This window comes from Mesocricetus auratus, unplaced genomic scaffold (assembly GCF_017639785.1).
Source record: "Mesocricetus auratus isolate SY011 unplaced genomic scaffold, BCM_Maur_2.0 Super-Scaffold_100676, whole genome shotgun sequence".
NCBI lineage: Eukaryota > Metazoa > Chordata > Mammalia > Rodentia > Cricetidae > Mesocricetus > Mesocricetus auratus.
This window is the reverse complement of record NW_024429266.1, coordinates 162,322,644-162,347,138: the sequence shown is the minus strand read 5'-3', so window position 1 is coordinate 162,347,138 and position 24,495 is coordinate 162,322,644. Positions and strand designations below refer to the sequence as shown.

Genomic DNA, 24,495 nt, shown 5'->3' with positions numbered 1-24,495 from the left:
TGGGTAAGGGGTTACTAGCTGATCAGAAATGACTCAAAAGCAGCTGCATCACCAAAGCCCACCCCAGCATGTGTATCAGCTCACAAAAATTGGAACCCAGAGCACACTACACAACTTGCAGACAGCTCAATGGACAGGAAAGTGTCCTTTCCAGGGATCTCAGTTGGCTGAGCATCTTCTAAGGCAATTTGACTGGTCTCTGCTTCTTTCAGGTTTGGAGTCTTCTTTGCAGCTTGTCTTATCTGATAGTTACTCCCAAGGGAAGAAAGGAGCCTAGAGTTTCAAGGACTCGCTGAAGCTGTTTTGAGTTGTTTGGTTTCTGCTTAAGCAGCTTGCCTGAAGGATGGAATGCTTCAGTCTCTGAGGAAACTGCCACTCAACAAAGTGCTCAGTGGCTGTGTTCTACTGCCGATGTGGCTATCTCCTTTAAATACAACCCAGACCAGAGTTCAAGCAGGGGCTGTCAAAAGGAGTTGCAAACATAGTTGAAATACTATTCATTATGATTTCACAGATTTTTTTTCAGATTGACTTCACCTTCTCAACAACATATCCATAACCCACTATTTAAATATGTATGTTAGAGTGATGTAATGTTTGATGGAGAATTGAAAGCATATGACTCAATGTGACATAATGCTTATTAATTGTGATTTTAGTTGTATTAAGGACTGGAAATACTTTAGCCTTTGGACTGGCAACTCTTTCCAACATCCTAAATATATATGTATTCCCATAATACTAAGACTTATTTAGTTCTCTGCTCTTGGTTGTCTGCTCCTTCTTGGGAGCTTATACTTCCCACCTCCCCATATTATTTCCTAGTCATTCTCTTCCCAGCTCAAGTTGCCATTTCTCACTGTCCTAATTTGCTTTCTTCCTCTGTGATAAAACACTGACCAAAAGAGACTTGGGCAGGGTAGTGTTTATTTACTTATATTTCCACATCACAATCCGTCACCAACAGAAGTCAGAGCAGGAATTCAAGCAGGAACCTGGAGGCAGGAACCAAAGCAGAGACCATGGATGAATACTGCCTGTTAGCTTGCTTTACATGGCTTGCTCAACCAGTTTTCTTATTCAACCAAGGACTACCTGCCCAGAGCCCACATTGGGCTAGTCCCTCCCTCATCAACTAGCAGTCAAGAAAATGCCCTACAGACTTTCCCACAAGTCCATCTGATGGAAACTATTTTTCAACTGGTGTTCCCTCTTCAAGATGACTACAGCTTGTGTCAAGTTGACAAAAAATTAACAAACTCTATGAAGTCTTACATAGTTTCTCTAAATTAACCAAATTCCTTACTCCAAGTCCCCACAGAGCCCTGTGTCTTCTTGATAATTGTTTATTCAAGGATCTATGTGTTGGAAGTTTGGTCTCAAATGGGAAGAAGGGGGAACTGGGATTGATATAGAAAATAAAATTATTTATAATTTAAATTAACAAAAAAGAAAAAAGTTGTGATGCAGAAGCTGAAGACAATTTAATAGGCAAGACTCTTCTGTGAGACTCTTTGAATATTAAAAGCACTGACCTCAGACAAAACTCATCTCTTTCTTATGGGATCCTGAGTTAGTTTATGTGAGAGAAAACTAGTGTAAAGCAAGCCTGATAAGTAAATCACACTCTGGCTTCCAGGCTTGAAATATCTCCTCCCCCACCAGATCTTTCCCAGAGTCAAACTGTTGATAACTGTGCTATCTCCAGAAGTGATATCTTTATAAATCGTTAGCACTGTAAGCTAAACCAATTAAAATATGAAGTTACTAGTCTACCTCAGGTTCTGTGTTTTAGCAACAAAAATGCATGAATACCCTTGGAATGGTGCCTCTTTAAATGGTCACTTTAAATTCACTGCTGTTAGTGATTCATGCTTGTATCTTCCACATGAAGGGGAATAGCACTGTATCCTTAAACGCTCACCAGAGCTTAGTGCCAAGAAAACATGCAGCCTGTGCTAGGAACGAGATGTGTGTGCCCTCACAAAGTCTGAATGATGAAGCCTTAGCACAGATATGATAGAATGTAGAAGTAGGCCTTTGGGAAGTTAGATAAGTTTAGGTGTGTTAAGAAGGACTGACTTCCCACTTTGAGATTCATGATTTCTCCCTTGTGTTGGAGTACCCCAGAAATTAGAAAACAAATCACTCAGCACCTGAAGACTCCATAACCCCTAGAATTGATATTTGTAAATACTTACTGGCCAGGCTTCTAATCCTAGCACCAGGCAGACATTTGTGAGTTCAAGGCCAGCCTGTCTACAAAGTGAGTTCCAGGGCAGTCTCAGTTACACAGAGAAATCCTGTCACAAAAAAAAATTGCTTAATGTACCCAGTCAATGCTATTTTGACATAGCCATTCAAGACAGCTATATATTTTAGATTGATAAGTGGACAAATGGGCAGGAGGGAGGAAGGAAAACTTATGTCAAGGAAATAAAGATATAGCTGTTTAATATTTAATTATTGGGATATTTATCACATCACTAACTTTAATAACAATGGTTAGAAATCAGTGCTTCTCATTTTAATATTCTACTGGCTTCTACCCATGATGCCAGAGACACAGCTCAACATATTGCCTAGCAAATGAAAACAATTATAAAGTGGGGTGCAACGCATGGATCCCATTCTCTTTTGAGAAAAGTATAATAGAACGACACAAATGTACACAATAATCTGGAACAAGACAGAGAAGACATCAACACATTAACAATAGCTATCTTGGGGCGGGAGAAATCTGGAAGGTTTTCTTTGCTTCCTTTCACTCCCTCGTGCTCTCATTTTTCCATAATTAGCAGGCACCACTTGTGTATGCCATATGTCGGCTTCCTCCCACAGGGGCTCTGTTTTGTCCTGACGCTCTGTTAGAGCAGACACACACTCGTCTGCATTCTCCAAAGAGTCAGCAGTAGTCACTGGTGTTGGGGAACAGGGAAAGTTCTGTGGAAGTTTATTGTATGTGTCACAGGACGCTTGCACCTCAGACTCCACAGCATTTATCTTGCAAAATTTCCACAAGACATTCAGACATTCTTCCATATCAAGAGTCTTCTGAGTAGCCAGCAGATCTCTCTCTCTCTCTCTCTCTCTCTCTCTCTCTCTCTCTCTCTCTCTCTCTCTCTCTCTCTCTCTCTCTCTCTCTCTCTCTCTCTCCTCTTTATCCACCATCACCATTCAGTTCTCCTCTGCCCCTTGTCTGGACTCCAGCTGCTAATTCAAATAAGCACCTTACCTAAGCCCCACACTTTCTCCTTCCCTACAGCTGGCTGCATGTTATTCCTTCACAGAGGCCATCTTCCCTAACTTAAAAAAAATCCCAAAACCAGCTGCAAAGAAGACACAATTTCACCCATGCTGTTACACATAAACAATAAAACTTAAGCCATAATTGCCTAAAGATGAAAAAGTTCATGTGCCATTTATCATTTTCCCTTATGATATTGTATCAGACTCCAGTGAATACCACCACTGGCCTTTAAAGCAGAAACATTTTGATTAAGAACAGAAGTGCCAACCACAGCCTTATGTAACATGGGACTGATCTGTAGGGTACGTTACCCACTGCACATTGGTCTGGTTATCAAATTTCCCATCATGATCTACACATTGGTTTTCAAATTCTTGGAGCTGTTAGAACTCTGAAAGGACAAAAAAAATCTCAAACCAATTCTTGGCAGGCATCTGGGACATCTTAAAGGATCTGTCACAATGTTTTTTGTTACTTTTTATATATGTGTGTTGTGTGCGCATGTGAGTGCAGATGTGTGTAGTGGTGCATATGCATGCATACTCATGTATGTGGAGGCTTGAGGTTGATGTCTACTATCCTCTGGATCACTGCATCACATCTTAATGAGACAGGGTCTATTTGTGAACCCAGAGCTCACTGCTTTGACTGGTCCTAGATCACTTTCCATCGTATCTATTGAATCAGGTTCTCCTTCTGAACCCAGAGCTCACTACTTTGACTGGATTGGCTAGCCAACTTACTCCAAGATTCCTTATTTCTGCCTTCTGCATGCATGGATTATGAAAAGCTTGCCAAGCGCATTTGGCTTTTACATGGTTCTGAAAATGCTAACTGTAGTCCATACATTTGCATAGCAAGAACGTTACCCACTAAGCCTTGTTCCCAGCCCCAGGATCCCATTTTTTTTAAAGGTATCCAAGCTGAGATGTAAGAACTTCCCCTGACATAATGTGAAATCACAGTTCCTATCAATTAAACAGAAACCAGGGTGAAGATGGGGACTTCTAAGGCAAAGTCCAACAGTTCACACTCGAGTTGACCTGAATTTTACCTATAACTGCTGTGTGTAATTTTACCTATAACTGAGGCTATGCTAGTCATTTTCGTAATAATAATAAAAGCTAGCATGTGCTAACTTCTATATGGACAAGCTCTCCTTATGATCTCACCACAATATTCCCAGTCTTGTCCTAAGAGCTAAGTGTGGATTATCGTATCCAATAAACCCAGTAATTGTCCCTACAGCTCACGCAACCACCTTTTGTCCCTATTCCACCAGCAAGCTTAACTACTGAAATAACCTGTTCAAATCCCCCTACAGTTGTAAAGGCTCCCCTTTAAACCACAGCTCACACCAAACCCATACTCCTAAAATCTTGGAATGAGCCCAGTTCCCCCTATAAATGTAAATCTTCTGTGCCTTCATGCTAACATAGAACTGGAAAGAATTACATGACATCCTTAGAACAGATGCATTAATATTACATATCTGCAAAAAAAAAGCCTTTTATTTTGGCACAGACGTTTTTTACAAACACTCCTATTAGCGGTCAAACATCTGTGTTCCCAAAGAGTTGGGCTGTGTGCCATCACGTGTTTCAGCCCTTAGCATTGCAACTACTAGAACAGAAGAAGGGTAAGAGAGCTATTATTGTGATACATATTAATATTACATGTATTATTTTTATATCATCCTGTAGCCCATATGTTCTAAATTTAAAGAAACCTTATTGACAGAAATTGGCAAAAGGGCAATTTTCCTAAAACATTATCAGAAACCATACACTAATATACTCTAATATATCTTCCAATTTATCTGTCCTATTGAGTCTGCTGTTAAAAATATAAAATAAGAGTGTATGGTTTGGCCTTCATGATTAACATTTATGCACACCTGTCTGTCTATATAAATATATGGACATTTTCTTTGTAGTCAGGGCCCAGTAACCTTCATGTGTATTCTTCATGCCAGAGCTATTTATAATCTGGTGAGTAAAAATTTAGTACAATGAGGTGATCAGCATTTTAGTTTAGTTTTCAGGTAAAAACGTCAAGGGTCCTATATGGAACTGTACAGGCCCTCTGCATGTGGGTGACAGTTGTGTGGCTTAGTCTGTTTTGGGGAGTCCCTGGCAGTGGGACCAGGATCTGTCTCTAGTGCATGAGATGGCCTTTTGAAACCCATTCCCTATGGTGGAATGCCTTGCTCAGCTTTCATGCAGGGGGGTGATCTTGGTCAACTTTATGTGCCAGACATTGGAGACTCCCCATGGGAAGCCTCACCCTTTCTGAAGAGTGGATAGGGGTGGGAGAGGGACAGGGTGAGGGGAGGGGGAGGGGAACTGTGGTTGGTATGTAAAATGAATAAAAATTTAAAATAAAAAATAAAATGCAATAGGGATCTTTGCAAACATAGATTAAATGGGACAACAATCTACAAAAGTAAAAAACCCAGTGCTCTGCACAGCACACAGTAGATATTCAATTCGTAATAGTTTTCATGGCAGATGTCAGCCTTTCTCTAGCCCAGTGGTTCTCAATCTTTCTAAGGCTGTGACCCTTTAATACAGTTCCTCATGGTGGTGACTCCCAACCATAAAATTATTTTCATTGCTGTTTCATAACTGAGTATGCTCTTATGAATCATAATATAAATATTTGTGTTTTCCAAAGCCTGAGAACCACTGCTCTAGCCTTCTTTTCAGAAGTGCCAGAAGTAAAATGTGGTGTTTAAAATTCAGCTACAGCCTCACAATAGGGTACTCCATTAACTGCCTTGATCATATACATGGTGATATATAATGAATCTTTTGAGGTCCTCTTTGACATCCCCATTTTTTACTCTCTGTTTAACTCTTTAAGATAAAATCAATGTTAGAAAGAGCTATATGACATGCTACAGGTGTCTAGGATGATGTCCTAGCCCCCATTAAACTGAGTCAGTGATGAATATTATTTACTTTCCATGTGGCAAGATTAGATGCAGGAAAGAAAATGACAGAGTTGTACAGTGAGTGACAGCATCAAGTGCACATTTATGGCAGGAATCTGCATCTTACCTGTGAGAAGGGTGGAGCCTTAGTTTCACCCTTACAGAGATGCTACTGTCCTTCACTTACCTACTTGGCTCCCTTTCAAGCTGAGCTCTTTGAACTAGGCCTATGTCCATTTTCTTCTAAACACATGAGCCTTAGTAATAACAGTAACACTTAAGAATTAAACAGTTCTTCAAGGGGGAGCTCTTGGATCCCAGATTGATGGCTGTGTGGAAAGCATGGGACTGACCCGGACCCACTGAATATGAGTGTCAGTGAGAAGGCCTACGTAATCTATGGGTCCTTTGGTAGTATTTATCCCTGGAGTACAAATAGACTTTGAGTGCCCATCCCACAATGAGGGATGCTCTCTCAGCCTTGTGGGAGGGCCTAGACCCTGACCCTGGATGAAATGACAGAATCTGGAGATCCACCATGGAGGGCCTCACCCTCCCTGGGTATCGGAGTGGAGATTGGGTAGGGGACTGGGAGGGCCTGGTGGGGAGGGTGAGGGAGGAATGGAGGGAGAGGGAGCTGGAATTGACATGTGAAACAAGCTTGTTTCTAACTTAAATTTAAAAAGGAGAAAAAATATACAGTTCTGGACAATAAAATTTCTGAACCATTTCTATACATTCGCATTAAAATGCAACCTTATGAAAATGTCAGATTCTGATTCAATGGGACTTGGGAAGCTTGTATTTTGCTTCTTCTTTTTTCCTTCCTTCCTTCCTTCCTTTATTCTTTTGTCTCTTTCTCTCTTCCTGTCTTCATTTTATTTTATTTTGAGACATTTTTTCTCTGTATAACAACCCTGGCTGCCCTGGAAGTCACCTTGTAGACTAAACTTGCCTTGAACTCACAAAGATTGGCCCATCTCAGCCTCCTGAAATATACTGGGATTAAAGGCATGTGCCACCACACCAAGTTGAAATCTGTACTTCCCAGAAACTTTTATGTGTGCTAGGTAGTCAGTCCAAAGATAATAGGATTATTAGAACCTAGAGATATTTTCCCAGTGAGCTAGTGGAGCCTAAGAGTGAACCAATGAATAGAGGAACAAGTGTTTGTTTCTGTTTTACAGGTGGGGAGACTAAGGATCATGGATGGACATTTTCAGTAGTACTGTGTTCCCTTACTTTAACTTTCAGTGATGTTTTAAGCATCACCATTTGACTTAACAAGCTCAACATTTAAATCTGCTTCTGTGGAAAAATTAAATGGGGTAGCTACCTTTCTGGTGGTCATAGATATGAGCACCATGACTCACCACATTATATAGAGTCTTCCCTGTATATAAACCCACGCATATCATATACATGGACCTCTTTGGTTCTACCCCGTAAATATTTAGCAACTTGCTATTTGAGTAAGCCATGATCTGACCACAAGACAAGAACCAGTTCCCACTTTCAGGCCAGCATCTACACCAGGAGTGCTGCAGAAACCATGCTTTGTTCAATGCAGGGCATGGTTTGACAGCAAGAAAATGTCTTATGGAAAGACTGAGGAGGGACAATTAGCTCCATCTTAGGAGAATAGGAAGTACCTGTGGCTTGACATTCAAAGTAAAAAACATATTTCAACACATGGGATTGAAAGGTGGAGGGAGGAAGAAAAAGAGGAAGGGATAAAGCCGAGTGATGACTAAGAGCTTGCAGAAGAGACATGCTTTTCTCCCCATTTCTCTCCTGGATATCCAAGTACTTGGGTTTGTGCATCTATAATAAAGTGTGGAGGAACCCTGTGCCTATTGTCTAAAGTCCTGGAATCAGAGGGTCATTTACAATCATTATCTCAGAATAGAAATTAGCCAGATCCCTACATCCTCTTCTGCAGTTTGATCCAAGCAGGAAGAATTATCTCCTTTCAAGAAGGGACCGAGAGACTCAGATAACCAATCTCTCCTTGGTGAGTCATGTTCTCCTTGGCAACCCAAGCGCCCATGGATATTTCCTTTCAGCCTCTTTCTTTTCCAATTGTCCCTAATGGAAACATTGCCTCATGCTTTCCTTTGCCAAGTCCTGCAACTCACCTGAAGGCCTACTTTAGGGTTTTGTACTTGAAACCAACTCCTATCTCCCATAAAGATAACATAAGTTAACCGCTCTTCCTTGAGCCACTTGAGTGATCCCAATCCATTCTAAGACATTTTCTATTGAAGAACAAGGCTGGTGAAGTGTTCAACAGATGTTCAATAAGTGCTTGTTACTGTGAAATTTCATTACCAGCTTGGCTTTTGTAAACCCCTACCTCATCTGCCTGGTTAGTTTTGATATTTTTTGCTTTGTTTGGTTGTTTTATTAATAATACTATTTCCTTTTGAATTACTTTTCCTATGACCTTTTTTCCAGCATAGTCAGTTTTCCCCCAAACTTCGGAATCATATATCATAACCATACCCATAGAGGAAATGCTCGTGGGCATTTATGATTCTTACATACAAGAAACCATCAGAACTGTCCCATCCTCATCACTACCATTTCTACAGTTTTGAATTGCAATAAATATGAGTATCATTCTACTAAGGATTGATTGAACCAAATCCATTACTTTTACCTACCACAGTAACAATTCTTCAAAATAACCCCATGTTATTAATAAGTTCTACCCTTAGAAACATTTTGTAAGTCCTTTAAGCAAACACAAACCATTACTGCCAATCTCAGGTGAACTCAACCCTTACAAAAGCACCTGTCACCGCAGTGTAAACCAGTTTTCATTCTAAAGACTCATTCTGGAAAGACATAGTTTTATTAAAGTCCAGTCTAAAATAGAAGAAATACCAAACCCCAGGAAGTTTGACTATAACCATATTGATTTCAAATATGTGCAGTAAAAAAATGCCTCCAGTGTTGACAAGTGGCACTTTAAATTTAGCATGCTAATTGATTGTAAACTGAGCTTTTTCAAATGTACAACACTTGAAGTCATTTTGCACTCGAAATAAATTTCTACTTTTCAGCCAATGAACTCCCTCACTGAAAATACAGCCCTTGTTCGAATTAAGAAGGATCTCAAATTAGAAGACAGAAAAATGAGAAAATATTATTTTTTCTTTCTCATTAGAAACATCTTCACTATGCACAAATTTGAAAAGCTTAGCATATTTCAAGAATTCTTCTTTTAGTTCTTGACTTCTTTTTAAAGAAAGACACTGTCAACACAGCATAGGCCATGCCTAATGTCCACTGACTTAAGAATGAATTAATTATTATGCTGAGGGTTACCAAGAGGCAGCTTCCAGATTATCATTCCCTTTGCAGTTACATCATATGTTCTCCTGTAGGGAGAAATCTTCCTTTCTTCTCACCTACATAAATAACTTATCTACACAAATATGAATTGATGTCTTCTAGTTTTACCAATATGTCATAATCTGATACTGTTTTCAATTTTGATGTCCAAATTATCCCAGGGTTGGAGTTTGGACAGTGCATGTCCCTTAAACTGGAAAATGTATAATTTATGTTGTTCCTAATTTCATGAGCTCTCCCACTGTCTTGCTTAAAAAGAAATGCTAGGTTTGTTTCTCATTTTGTTTCTTTTTAAATAGTATTTTTAAAAATTTATTCTTAGAAAATTTCACACTTTCATGTAACATATTTTGATCACATCCATTCACCATTAATTCACTCCAACTGCCCTGACTGCCCTCACCCTGTCTCCCCCTCAACTTCATGTCCTCCTTTTTGTTGTTAATAATAACCTCCTGAGTCCAGCTAATGCTTCCCGTATGTGCATAGGTGTGAGGCTAGGGCATGGGCAATGTATCACTAGCCATATCCCCAAAGAAGAGTGACTCTTTCTCCCTCAGCAGTCATGAATTTCCAAGGGAGGAGCCTCAAGGTTCCCTCACTCACTGATGCTGTTTTGACTGGATTGATCCCAAGCAGGTCTTGTACAGGTGGCCACAGGAACTATTGGCATGTACAACAGCAATGTCATGCCCAGAACTCTATATTTCACAACTTTCCTTCCCATCTACCAGTTTGTACATTTGTTCTACCCATTCTTCTTCAATGTTGCCTGAGTCTTGGATACAGTAAGGGGGTTAATAACTGGCAGTTTGATCAGATACACACTAACCACTACTCACTGCAAAATGAAGTTTCTCTGACTAAAGTTATAAGCAACATAAATTTATGTGTTCAAATATAAATAAATAGAAGGAAGTTTGACAATGTAAATGTCTAATATAAGAACAGTAGGTTGAACAGCATCTATGATCTTCCCAGTCATGGGCTTTTCAGCAGGTTTACAGAACCAGACATGAAATTCCTCCTCTGGAGCCTTGTATACACACAGAAAGCATTGGTTACCCCCATAGCCATCATGCCACTATTTTACCAGTACGCACATCCTGCCAGATATGTCAGTATTGTATCATGCAGGATCCAATGGTGGGTGAGACCATAGCATCTTCTGATACCTCAAAGCTATCCAGTAGGGAGAATTTTCTGGTTGAGGCTGAATGAATTCCATTTTAATGCTATACACACATCTGTTCTGTTTCTTTGATGTTATATTCTCATCTGTTCCTGTTTATCAGTCTGATTAATAAAACTGATAGATGTTAGAATAATGATGTTTTATGTGCTTGTGTGATTTTCTATTTTGGTCCATACCTCTAAATTATTGTGTATGTAAATAAAAATCATGAATACCACCCATCCCAGGTCAATAGCACAGGACGTGTTCTAGCTTCTATCTTTTCAATATTTTCAATTGTTCTACCTGATATTCTAAAGCTTTCTGGTTTTATCTATAGTCTCTGTACTTATTGCTCAATCCTGATTCCCATATAATTTAAAAATTACTAACATGTAACTTTTTGAGAGAAAGAAAACTAATTATATTGAGGCATATGTTGGTCATTTTAAAATATTCTGAGTTTATACTTCAGATTCAGTTTTAAAAAGTGTTCACATCTGACAGTTCTTGATATATACTATCAAGTTTTTTTACACTGTCATTGGTGGTGGTTGGAAATAAATGTTTGATGGCAACTTATGGTGTTGATTATGATCACTCAAAATAATATCACTGACTTGGATAATAACTACTTTTCATATTTAGCATGTCTATCACTTTTATCATATATCCAAGTTATTATAATGAGAAAAATAATTTTGAGACTCATTCCAGTATTTTCTGTGATTCAGCTCATACATAATTCACATCTCTGTTCCTTCATAACCAGAAATAAGTAGAATTAGTAGCAGGTTGTGCTTCTCAGGAGAGGCAGGCCAAGGGGTAAGCTAGGAGGCTGGTGACATGGCTAAGCAGTTAGGAACCCTTCCTGTTCTTCCCGAGGATGCCAATCTAGTGCCCAGCAGCTATTTCACTAGGCTCAGTTAACTGTAACTCTGCCCCTAGTAGCTCCCACGTCCTCTTCTGACCCCTCCAGGCATATACAAACACATATGCACATTAATAAAAACAATACATCTTTAAAAAATCAAGTAAGCTGCGGGGTGCAGAACAGGTCACAATGCTTATTCGCATAGGTGAGCAGGCATCATGGGAAGTGTTCTTTCTTGTCCATTCTCCCATTACCAAATCCCAATCTGGGAGTTTTGACTTTGATAACTTCTATAAACCCTCTTTTCTGAAGCTTCATTTAAGTCTTAGTGAATTCACACGTTAGGTGTGAGGCTCAGCTAGGAACATTGTAATTTGCCATCCACTTTAATTCCTCTTTGGTAGACCTTGTTTGATACTGTTCTTCAAACGGTCCCAATGTGATGCAAAAGTCTGTGGGTCTTAACATACTGGATCATAAATATTGAGCAAAATTACAGGTGTAAGAGAAATAGGTTCAGAATTCAAGCATAGAAAACTGTGCACATACAAATAATTCACTGGGTTCCTGTGAAATTGCATGTTATCTCCTCCCCAGATTTTCTGAATTTACATAAACTGTGTCTATCTACAGAATCAGCTAGATCTTAAAATGTTTGTTAAAAGATAAGCAAGAATTCGCTAAAATAGACCTCAAGCCCAAAACATTCCCAACATACTTGAAAAAGGTAAGTTTTAAGGTCAACAAATTATATCTCAATTAAAAACCAAACACAGAGCTGGCAATTGAGGTCAGTGGTAGAGCTCTAGCATGTGAGATGCCCTAGGTTCCCCATCAATACAGCAAACCACAACAAGTTTCTGTGGTTATTCCTGTGTTTAAGACAATAGCCTTTATGGTATGAGATGTGGAACACTGTGAGATGGAGCATCTCAATTTTCTTGTTTACACACAAGAAAACTGACCCCAAAAAGTTAAAACAAAACAAAACAATCAATGCCCAACAGCATTCATTGAGTAAAAGCACTCAGGGTTCAAAGTTAGCAGTTTTCAGTCTCCAAACTCAGGCTTTAACCAACACACTTGGACTTCCTGAAGACATGAAAGGCATGTTTTTTTCTTAGATCCTCCACCAGTGAGCATCTCTTCCCAAAGAATAGGGCTGTGTAATGGGGTCCATTCAATCGCACGGTAGGCTGACACTATGATGAATAAATTTGTTTCAGCCAATAGATTCCAATATTATGAAATCACAATCTCTAAAATGAGATTCAAAATGTGACAGGATAGGAACTGACTAGAGAGAGGGTTTGGTGATTCAAAGTACTTATTACTATTGCAGCATACTTGGATTTGGTTCTGTCCACCCTTATGGCAGCTCACAACTGCTCTCTCTGCTTCTTTGGGCATCAGGCACTCATGGCATAAACATATAATGTTTTTAAATGAAGGGAATTACATATATTATAGTATAGTATACAATACATAATTACATATAATATATAACCACAAATACTTATATTTAATTAATATATTTGTATATTATATAATATTGTTACATAACATTTATCAATATATAGTATTATATATAAGCACTGTGTGTATATATATATATCATGACAATTTTTTTCTTTTGTAAAATTTATTTATTATGTATACAGTGTCTGCCTTCATGCCAGAAGAGGGCATCAGATCTCATTATAGATGGTTGTGAGCCACAATCTGGTTGCTGAGAATTAAATTCAGGACCTCTGGAAGAGCAGTCAGGGATATTAATCTCTAGCCATCTCTCCAGCCCTATTATGACAAATTTTTAATAAAATACAACAAAATAGATTTTGGAGTGATGCAAGTGAATTTTGTAATTTCTAACCAAAGTAGTTTGCTCTGTTCCACATGACACTAGATCAGTCCTTCTCATGGGTATACACATGAATCAACCGAGAATCCCATCAACATGTAAGTTCAACTAGTCAACTGTGGTGGGATCTTGGATGCTGTCCTAATGTACTTCCAAGTAATGCTGAGGCTCTTTGTATATGAACCACCAATGCAGCACAAGTTGTATACCATACTATACTTGCCCATAGCAATCATCCAAGGCACTTAGGAATCATAATCATTCTCATGGACTACCTCATCCTGCTGAATCAAAATATCTGAGATAATCTAGGCACAATGACACAGATATATATTCCAAACACTGAAGGCCCTGGAGATCAAGACTAGTCTAGGTTATGTAGCATATCTCAACACAAAAGGACATGAGAGGCAGGAAACAAAGCTCAATCAGTAAAGTTCTTGAATTAAATTGAGGAGCTGAATTCAATACTCAAAACCCACACAAAAACAAGGTTTGATAGCAGTAGTGAAGTAGGAGGTAAAAATAAGAGGATCCCTGGAAGGTTGTGAGCTAGCTCACCTGGCCTTTATAGAAAAGAGAGACCCTGCCTCAAACAAAGAATGGAAGGCACCACAAGAATGTCCCTAAAGACAGTTCTCTAATGTCACATACTCACATTCCTGTACAAACTTGCACACATATGTGTACAAACTCACCTAAATATTTAAGGGAAAAATAAGGAAAGCTTAGTTTCTACCAGATATGTGAAATAATTCAGATTATCAGCTTGGTAACAATCCATGGTCTAGATGACCCTAACCCAACCTTCATGTGTCCCTATACTATAAATATACAGGAGCAACCAACAACTTTTTAAGAATCCTTGGGACCCTTTTCAACAGCTGTTTCAACTAGCCTGTGCATGGTGATTGATGCAGTGGGGGGGTTGTATGACTAAGGTATGTATACTGGGCAGTCTTAGTAATAGGAGCCCTGTCTCAAAGATCCAGCAATTAAATGCTGCTGGGAAACATAGGGAAGGCCCACTATGTATGTCTGTGTGTTTGTTGGGTGTGCAGTGTATGCATGTATAGCTAGAGTTTTATTTGCACAAGAATTTTAGTCCATCAGTGTCTAAAACTGAGAGGAAAAAGGAACAAAATCAAAAGAAAGTTTATAAGTGGTTTAGAAATACTCTAATATCTATCTCTTTAATGAATACTATTTTTGTCAGAGAAAATCAGTCCTATTTGAGATATGCCAAGTTATCATTGATTCATCAATATATGGATATATGTAAAAAACTAGCAAATTGATGCATATGCTCATAAATAAGTACACACATGCATATATTTTATATGTAGACATGCAAGTTTTAAAAATAGTCAACCAAAGCTTGTATTTGTGTAGGTTGCATTTAGGAGTCCATTCAGTTCTGCATCCTTTCTTTTCCATTCTTTTTAAAATCTAACTGTTGGAATTAATGAAATTGTCAGTCTAATGTTACTTAAATAATACATGTGGTATTATTAACTGTATTCTTCAAATTTTGATACAAAGAAGAAAATACTTCCTGGTATGTAAGTTCAAAGAAGTAGACATCTTAGCAGACATGAGCAGTTGTCTTGGGAATGCACATTTCTGAAAATTGATAGCCTGTCTTTGTCTGGCAAAACAAAGTAACTTTCTTTCTCAGTTCACTCTCTGCCTGTGAAACACAGACGAACCTTTTCTCCTGCTTTGCTCCTCTTGTCTTTCTTCTTTCCCCTTCCTTTTTCCCAATACTAATTTAGTATTGGGTAGGGAATGTAAAATTTTAAACTAAACACACCTCTCAACCCCATTACAAAGAAACACCCCTGGGGCCTCAGAAAGTTTTCAGAGTTCCAGAGAAAAGGATGTTGACTTCAAGTTCAAACTAACATGAAGAGCAAAAGCAAATAAGGACTAGAAGGAGACAGATGTTCAGATCATGTGTTTAAATTGATGATAAGTAAACAGGTTATTATAAACAAAGCCAGGCAGCTGGATGTAGTTAGAGAGTACTTATGAAAGAAAAAGGAAAATAAGTAACATTGCAATCCTTTTAAAAATATAAAAAGATGATGTATAAAAATGCTAAGAGAATTTTGTTCTATTTTTGAATTTAGAAAGGGAGTCTCAGAATTTTATGTTTTTCTCATTCTCATAAATTGTGCTTACATTTATGCTGTACTCACCTAGACTTACTTAGCATATGCTAAAAATAATAAGGACTTTTCATCTCCTGGGACAAATCACATGTTCCTCCAGTTGCTGTGTATTGGGCTCCGGGGCTGTGAGCAGTGCCACTAAAAAGAAAATCAAGCAGCTGAGATAACACTCCAAATTCAACACATCACTTGAACATACTCTTTCAATAAGGATACCAAGGGGTCATGATGGCCTTTTTCTTTTTCCTTCCCTAAAAATATGGAAAGCAACTGCATTTTCTATCACACTTTTGGGAATTTGAACAGCATCCAGACATCTGTAAGATGTGTATTTTTAATTACATTTGACTTTCACTTCCAAGTCTTATGTATGAAGGCCTTGAAACTGCCACATAGCCTATGAAGTGGTAAAAGTTCCTCACTTGAGGCTCCAGAATCATTTGTTCCCAATTCCCCACTAAATTTGAATACATCTGTGTTACTTATCTGCTCCTGGTAAACTAGAAACCTGTTTGGATCTGGCAATATTTTGGCTGGCCAAAACTTCTAGGGTGAATACTTTAAACCATCTCTCTTCCATTGGAAATTATATACTTTTTCACTTATGGAGCACTGATTAAGTAGGAAACATCATATGGGCATTGATATGAGGCAAGTCAGGAAATAACACATTGTCTGCTTCTAGTAAGTGTGGTATCTACATGGTCAGAAGCAGTCAAAGATATAAATACCTATCAGGAAAGGAACAAAGCACAAAGTGGTATCTTTAGTTATAGCTTAAACACAAAGGGTAAGAACAATAAGAGTTCAAAATGGCAGAGGGAAAACTACAAGAGGAATGCACACTGAGCAAGAGACAGTAATAGGTTGACCAGATGTACAGACTCAGCTAAGACAGCAGTATGTATTTGTGGTCTTGATTGTGTTGTTACCTATTATTCTTGAACATAAATGAAACTTAATGAAAAATAATATAGTCCTCCTATTTATGGAAAAAAAAATTTGAAAAAAAAGAAGGGACTGAGAAAAAACTTCCAGAAGGAAGTGAATAAAGATTACAAAAAAAAACACAAAGGAGAGATAAAAAATGGAAAACGGACATAAAGTATAGAGGGGTGGGGAAGAGAGGAGCTGTGGTCAATACAATCAAAATATATTTTATTAAATCTCAAAGAATTAATAAAATATTGCATTACAGCACATACAGATATGTATACAATATTCCAAGGTTCACTGTTGAAGGCAATTATGTTTAACCATACTACATATATATATATATATATATATATATAGAGAGAGAGAGAGAGAGAGAGAAATGAAAGACAGATAGATGGTTGATAGATAGGTAGATACGTATTATGTAATGCAGATTCTATTTATATCACTTATATTTAATACTCATTGTTGATAATTGCTAACTATAGTAGAGATAATTTTTAAATTAGCTTCTTAATTATGGTAATATGATAGTTTGTATACTATATACTATAATTATTCTAGTAGTATTCTATTATATAGTGGAAACAAGCTAAAACCATTTGTATGACAGATATGTGACTGATAATCACCTGTCATTCCTAGCATCTGAGGGAGCACTCTGCTAATGCTATTGGTCTTGATAGACTTTCTCTTTGCAGATGTAGTAAAAATGGCATCTTATTGTCCATTTTGATGTGTACACTCTACTTTCTACTTACCATATAAAATATATGTATCTTATATATTTGATAAATAGCTCATAGGATAACATTATTTAGCAAATTGTGATGTATTACACATGTTCCTAGGTTAAATAGTCAAGATATCCAGAGTTTAATTTTCTTCTCATGCCATAGAGTGTTCTGTTAGAAAAATCTATATTCAGCTGTCCATTTACTTCCTATAGTACATGAATTTTTTGCAGTGATTTATTTATTTATCTGTGTACATGTACATATATTTGGATCCTATATGACCAGAAGGAATGTGTGGAATACCTTGACTTTTCTCCATTACTATTATAGCAATCTTTCTTTTTCCACAGTACTGTCATGGCCTCATTCTCAACTTTTTCCATTCCTAGTTCTATCTAAAATAGCCTCTGAATGTTAATATCATTTCTTTGTTTCAGACCCTTCTTCTGTACATTCCCTTGTAACTCTGATAAAGCTCATGTTCCCCTGCATGGCACTCTAACCTATGCCTGTCTCACGGGGGACGTCTTCTCTTTCTGGTTTCAGTAGTGGTCTGAATGTATTCAACTTTTAACTGCTCCATAGTCTCCTATTCTTGAATAAAGCATTTCTTGGGTTGATAGTTTACAGATCTGTTTGTGGCAACTTTATTTTTCTCCTGTGGTGCGTAGGTGTGATAGAAGCATCGATGAAATTGTTTTTCTCTTCTGGTTTGGCAGGGGCCCTCCTAATAAGGCTGATTGGCAATTATAAGTGCCCAGTGACTGCTAAGCTGTGGGTGAGTGGATGAAGTTTGCTCATGGACACAGAGGACCTCCCTCAAACAAAAACTATCTTTCATTCGGTTATGAAATCCCTACAAGCTTTGTTAACCTCACAAAGTTAGTGTGCATTGTTAGTGTCAGATGACAAAACACAGGAAGGGTAATACATGGATACACTAATATTATCTGTACGATATTCAGGAGCTGGCATCATCTATCCATACAAGGATTGTCTGCCAAAGGGAAGCTCAAGGCCAAAAAAAAAACAACAACAAAAAACAAAAAACAAAAACAAAAGGACCCAGTCAGCTTAACTTTTTGAATAAGAGCCTCTGTAAGCAGAAGTCACCCCAGGGCTGGGGATGAGTGACATACCACAGCCGGCATAAGGATGACCACCAGGATTAGCTGGGTCAAGACATCGGGCAGCCCAAGCAGCCATGGCAGGCCCAGCAGATGCGAAGGCCTGATCGAGTGTCACCTCTCCTCATCTCCATCTGTTTGTTCGGCTGACCCCAGAGCTGGCCCCAGCTTTCTTACAGGGCTCTCAAGCAGCTGGGACCTGAGGAAAATGAATGTCATGCAAGGGTGTTTGGCAACTGTGTGTCTGATGTGTGCTCATAAGTCATGGCAGTGAGGCATAAGTGAGGCGGTGAGGTGTCAGTTTACAATTGCTGCCTGCTTCCCCTCCACACAACTCACCCTTGCCAAACAGAGGGAGAGGAGGTGGTGGGTAACAGGAGTCTCCACACGAGCAATTTAGGGAATGAGGTCTGTCTGCTCTGTGTGTTCATGTCACCTCTTACTCACCAGGCTGAGGAAGAGGGAAGAGGGAGGGAGGGAGCCTCAATGGACTCTAGACTAAGTGCTAGCTTCCAACTGATGCTTGGATGTCTGGCTCCTTGACTCTGAATAGGAGCTTGGTCAGTACACAGCCATGTGACCTTAGGGAAGTTGCTCACCTCCTCTGAATCTCGATGTTCTCTTCTGGAACACTATGCTGAAGACACACAAAGGTTTAATGGGGTAATCTTATTGAATGCCTGTGCATGGGCTCTACAGCATGACAACTTATCAGGGTGACAGCTGTTGTTATTATTATTCAAATGTGTATTCCCAGAGATAACCATGGACAAGTCAGAGTTTTGCCCAGAAGATTTAATATTCTTTAAGGAAAGAAAGGATGGTGATTTTGATTTGACATAAAGCTCTTGTCAAACTCTTGAAAAAAATAAGTAAATAATTAAAAATGGAAGGTCCTGGGCTGGCTAGGCTCACAACCAAAAATGGAAGGTCCTGAATTTCCAAGTATCCATTCACACAGTGCTACACAGAAGTCTACTGAAAACAAAAAACAAAAAAAATGAGTTCCTGTACTAAATTATTTTGCAACCTTATGGAAGGAACGAGTAATAGGAAATTGGGACAAGGACGAGGAGTCTTTGATAAGAGTACACACTGGGTATGTAAATCATCACTGAGATTCACAACTCATTTAAGAGCAGAGAACAACTGACCATGGAATCCCAGCCCCAATTGATTTGTCTGCAGCACAATCCCTACACTCTGAACCCCTAAGGCTCAAAGAAGACAATAAGGGATAAGGGGGTGGTAAGCTGGTGTGTGTGTGTGTGTGTGTGTGTGTGTGTGTGTTCATATGTGTGAATGTGTGCCTCTATGCATCTCATAGAGGCCAGATGTCAATGTCAGATTCTTCATCAGTCACTTTTCAGTTTATTTTGTGAGACAAGCCCCCTCACTGGACCTAGAGCTGGTCAATTCGACTGGACTTGCTGACCAGAGATCCCTGGGGTCCTCCCATCTCTGTTTCCCAGATCTGAGATTGCTAGCATGTACCAAGTCCTCAGCTTACTTTCATAGGGTGCTGGGGATCAAACCTAGGTCCTCATGTTTTTTACTAACTGAGATATCTCTTTGGCCTCCACTTCTCTTACCTGGAATGTTAACTCTGATCAATAGGAGCAGTATGATTGTCAAAGCCTGTCACTATCGCAGGTCCATGCCCATCTCTGTCTTTCTGAAGCCACCTGTGGCCTTCCTTGGAACTCCTTTCTCTAGTTTTCTATAATGCTGCTACATGTTACCTACTACTCTTTTTTAATGAAGCTCCCCCACTCCCAGACAGAGAAGGGCAACACAGCCATCTGCACCAAAGATGTATCGCCTTTCAGCCTCCCTCTGATTCAGTCTTGAATCTGGGTCATCTCTCCCCACCCACCAGCCACCTCAGCTGAAGTGACTGTTCTCCACAACATGTCAGCTTCTCATATCCTTGAGATGAGACCTGCTTTCTTTCTAGTTCAAAAATGCCTTTGGTGTTAGGCGTGGAGAAGCCAAACCTTCTCTGCTTCAGTGATTTCTCCTTCTAATGTGTTTTCTCCTCTATGGCAAAGTCTTTTGGAAACACAGAGACTGGAGCCCATTGGGAGTTAGCAACATAATCTAAATACATCCATCACCTCTTCCAACCCTAGTTTTTATCAAGATTACCTCCTCTGCCAGGGCCCAAGAAACATATTTCACCATGCTGCCAGCATAATCAATAGCACCGTACCCTTTCACAGGCCACAGTGAGAATTTTTTTCTGCACTGTAAACCCTTCAGGATGTCTGCTTTGCAGCTGATGTGTTGGCAGCGCCTTCAGGCTCCATTCCTAACTGTGACTCGATCAAGTCCAGTTCAAGGAAAACTTACTGAGTAAAAACAAAATCTGTGCACAGCATGCCGCTGGCCATTAAGTTGTGCAGCAAAGGAAATTCCATTGCAGGGGAATGTCAGCCAGCCCCAGAAGAGCCAACTTTCTAGCCCTCTGTAAGCAGTCAGAGAGCTGAGCTGACACACGGATCTGAGCAAGCTCACTGCAGCAGGATATACTGACAGTGTTTACTTCCCCAGCTCTTGCCTCAGTCGGGGGAAAAAATACCGGAACCATTAAGCCTAAAGAGAATTGTGAAAAGTGAAGTGGAAAATGGGGGGGGGTATTTTTAAAATGTTGGTTCTCAGGCAGCCACCAAACTCCTAAGAGTACCATCCATGTTCCTCAAGTGCTAGCTACCTTTTTATTTTTGACAGGGTCTTTCACAGACCTAGAGCTTGCCAATAGGCTAGCCTGGCTAGCCAGGGTATCCCTAGGGATACACTTGTCTCTGCCTGCCCGGTTCTGAAATTACAAGCATGTGCCATCCCGCCTCGCTTTTATAACAAGGAGTCTGATGGTCAAACTGAGGTTCACATACTTGTAAGATAAGCACTTTACCAATTCAACCATCTTTCTAGTCCACTAGGAATCTGTATGTATGCAGAAGTATGGACTCTGCAGAGAGAAGGTGAATGGGACATCTCTAGGATAGGGCCTTATTCGCAGATCAGTGAAAAAAATGTGTTGCTCCACTCTGAGCACAGGAAAGGTTCAGAGCACTGATTTCCCAGACGCCAGAAATGTGTTCAGCTCTGACCCAACCCATGACAGCTCTGTCACATGCAGGTGGTATACCATCTATTTTCTCCAAGCAGTGTCATGGTCTAAGATGGGCAAAGCCAGCAGCAACATCTGCTGATAAGAGGCAATGAGCAAAATGGGCTTCAAAGGAATCAGGAACAGCTGTTGTGTTTGAGACGATGCAGGGCTGTTTTCTGCCATTGCAGTTATTGCTTTCCTTGGTTTTACTTGTGAGTGCTTTTTGCTGCAAATAATGAACTCTACAAAAATATCAGAGAGAGGAGAGGAAAGAAAAGAAGGGAAGGAGAGGGAAGACTATTAAAGGAGAGGGAAGAGAAAATTACAGGGTTGTAAATGAACATCTTGGAAATTATTTGAAAGGTTGATCATCACCAGTGACTGTGGAGCATCCCCTCTTCCTCCTTCCCTAGAGAGTTCCAGATCACTCAGGTGTCTATTCTTGTCCCCAGAGGGCCCATTTATCTTGAAGGAAGTTGATCTTACTCAAGCACTGAGCATCAAACCCAAGGAGTCCAATGAATTTGCTGTCATTTTAGTGACTTTTTCTTGTTGCCTCTCCTGGTATTATGTAGGGATAAAATTCAGAGATAAAATAATCTACATATGGTGTATGATCCGTAATTCCAGTTATACAAAGGAAAACCGTCAGTTGTATCTAACAAGATTACCTGATTTTTAGCCACAAAATGTCCAGGCACAGCTCCCCTCAAGTGCATAATATATGTATGTAATATATTTCTGTCTATGAATGGGAACAATGTGCATTTTGAACTGGAGAACTATGAATGGGTGCCAGTCCTAAACACTGTTCCCACTAGGATTAGATGTGAATCTAGTCCAGGACTCTACCTGCTAGATGCCAGTGGTAATTTTCCCCAGACACTAAACATTGGCTTGGGAGACATGCTGACCACTGAGAAACTAAGCTCTCCCTGGTCAAGAATACAGACATAGTCTGACACAGTTGTGCTTTGTCCATAACTTAGATAGCAACTAATAGTATGCTTAGATTTTTTTTTTCTGAAATAGCAAACAGTTCCTGGTAATGTTGCAAACAAGAATACAGTCTCCCCTTTGTTTGGCTGCATCCTTGGAAAGAGCAGTGAGTAGCAGTAACTTGCAAACAATGCTTTGTGTGTTTACGAAAATCATGGTCACAGAATATAATCAGCTATCTTTCCATCTGCAAATCAGGGAAGAATGACAATTGTATAATTACTTTGGAACACAATCCAGCAGTACCTCCTATATTTAAAGTTACCATCTGATTGGTCAGTAGTACTCCTGGATATGTGTGTTCAAGAGAGATGCAAATGTATATTCATGTAAAATGTGCACACCAGTATTGAAAGCAAAAATCAGGGTAGCCAAAAAGTAGAAGCAGTCCAGATGTTCATCAGCTGATGAATGAATTAAAAATATTTTCTATCTAGAGGACTGAGAGGTTGGCTCAGTAGGTAAAATGTTTGCCATGCTTTCATGAATACCTGAATTTGAATTTCTAGTACCCAAGTGCAATGATATATACCTGTAGATGAGAGACAGAGACAGAAAGATCCAAGAGGAATGGGCTGCCTGAAGACTGGTCATTCTAGTTCAATAGTTGAGCTTGACGTTCTAGAGAGTGACTCTGTTTCAAACAAAGAAGATAGAACTTTATCAAAAAAAAATATATATATGATATGGACCTCTGGCTTCTGCATATTTACACACATGCATATACAACCACAATAACATATACACATAACAATCACATACACCAATTAACTTTAAAATAATTAAAATATTGTTTATATAAACAGTGAAGTATCATTTGGGATAAAAGAATGGGTACTGCTGAACTGTACAACACAGGGGAAGTTTGCAAATATCATTCAAAGTAACAGAAACCAGTCACCAAAGGTCACACAGTATTTCATTCCTCTTATATCAGATATTCAGAATAAGCAAACCTATGAACAGAAAGCAGAGGGCTTGGTAGTTCTCTGGGGTAAAGAGGTAGACAGTTAAAGTAATTCAATGCTTATTTGCTTGTTTTTCAGGAGGGCAACAGAGAAATGTTCATGAAAATATTCTAAAGCTGTGGTAGTACCAATTACACAGTCTAAAGATGTATTGGATTGTGTTCTTTAAATACATCAGTTCTGTACTTTGTAAATTACATCTTGGTAAAGCTGTTTTTAAAGTACTTCGGATCAAAACGTAAGATGACATTACAGAATTGTTTGTAATTTTTAAGATATGAAGGGCCTCTTCATCATTCCCAAATAACTGAAACAACTATAAATTTATTTAATGCTAATTTCACAGAGGACCAGGAGCCACTAGAATAAGTCATTTACATAAATCAATTCTTCCATTCCAGTGATTGGTTCAGAAATTCAGCTGCAAGCTAATCAACAAGCACTTTTAGATCACAGTGGTCATGTGACTCATGTGCATTCTTCAGGGGTTTATCATTTCAATGCTCAACTAAGTATCCCTGAAGGTCAGCATAGCTTGGTGTGTCTGATTATGTGGAATTACAAATCTGTTCGTTGTTTAAGCAAATCAGAGGCCAGTTTTCTATGAATTAAGAATCAGTATAGACAGAAGACTGGGAGTGAAATCTCTTATTATCCTTAGAAAAGCCAGGTCTCAGAGCATCTGTCCATTCCTGGGAAGGTTTCCAACTTTCCCTGGGAAACCCAGGAAGGGGGTGCATTGCCTATGAAAGGAAGAGAAGTAATAAAAAGCATGAGTTCTGGCTTCAACTGGAAGAATTCAGCTTTCAGTAGAGCAGGAAACTGGGAGATGTGCTGATTAGAGCCTAAGTGAAGGGAACAGCACAGCCACAGTGACACATGGGGTCCACACCTGCCATTTTCTGTTTGTTATTGCCTGTAGCCACTTATTTGTTTTTGTTTTTTGCTTGTTTGTTTTTTCAAGACAGGGTTTCTCTGTGTAGCT

The 24,495-nt window shown here is 39.1% G+C and overlaps 1 long non-coding RNA gene across 1 annotated transcript in view; it reads right to left on the bottom strand.

Annotated features, from left to right (window-relative positions):
• LOC110341058 overlaps positions 1 to 24,495 on the bottom strand; it is a 75,030-nt gene that overhangs the window by 9,754 nt on the left and 40,781 nt on the right. The window contains exons 2-3 of the long non-coding RNA XR_002382941.2: positions 23,075 to 23,176; positions 15,656 to 15,766 (exon numbers count right to left, since the gene is read on the bottom strand). This is a non-coding gene — a long non-coding RNA (uncharacterized LOC110341058). The remainder of the gene's footprint in view (positions 1 to 15,655; positions 15,767 to 23,074; positions 23,177 to 24,495) is intronic.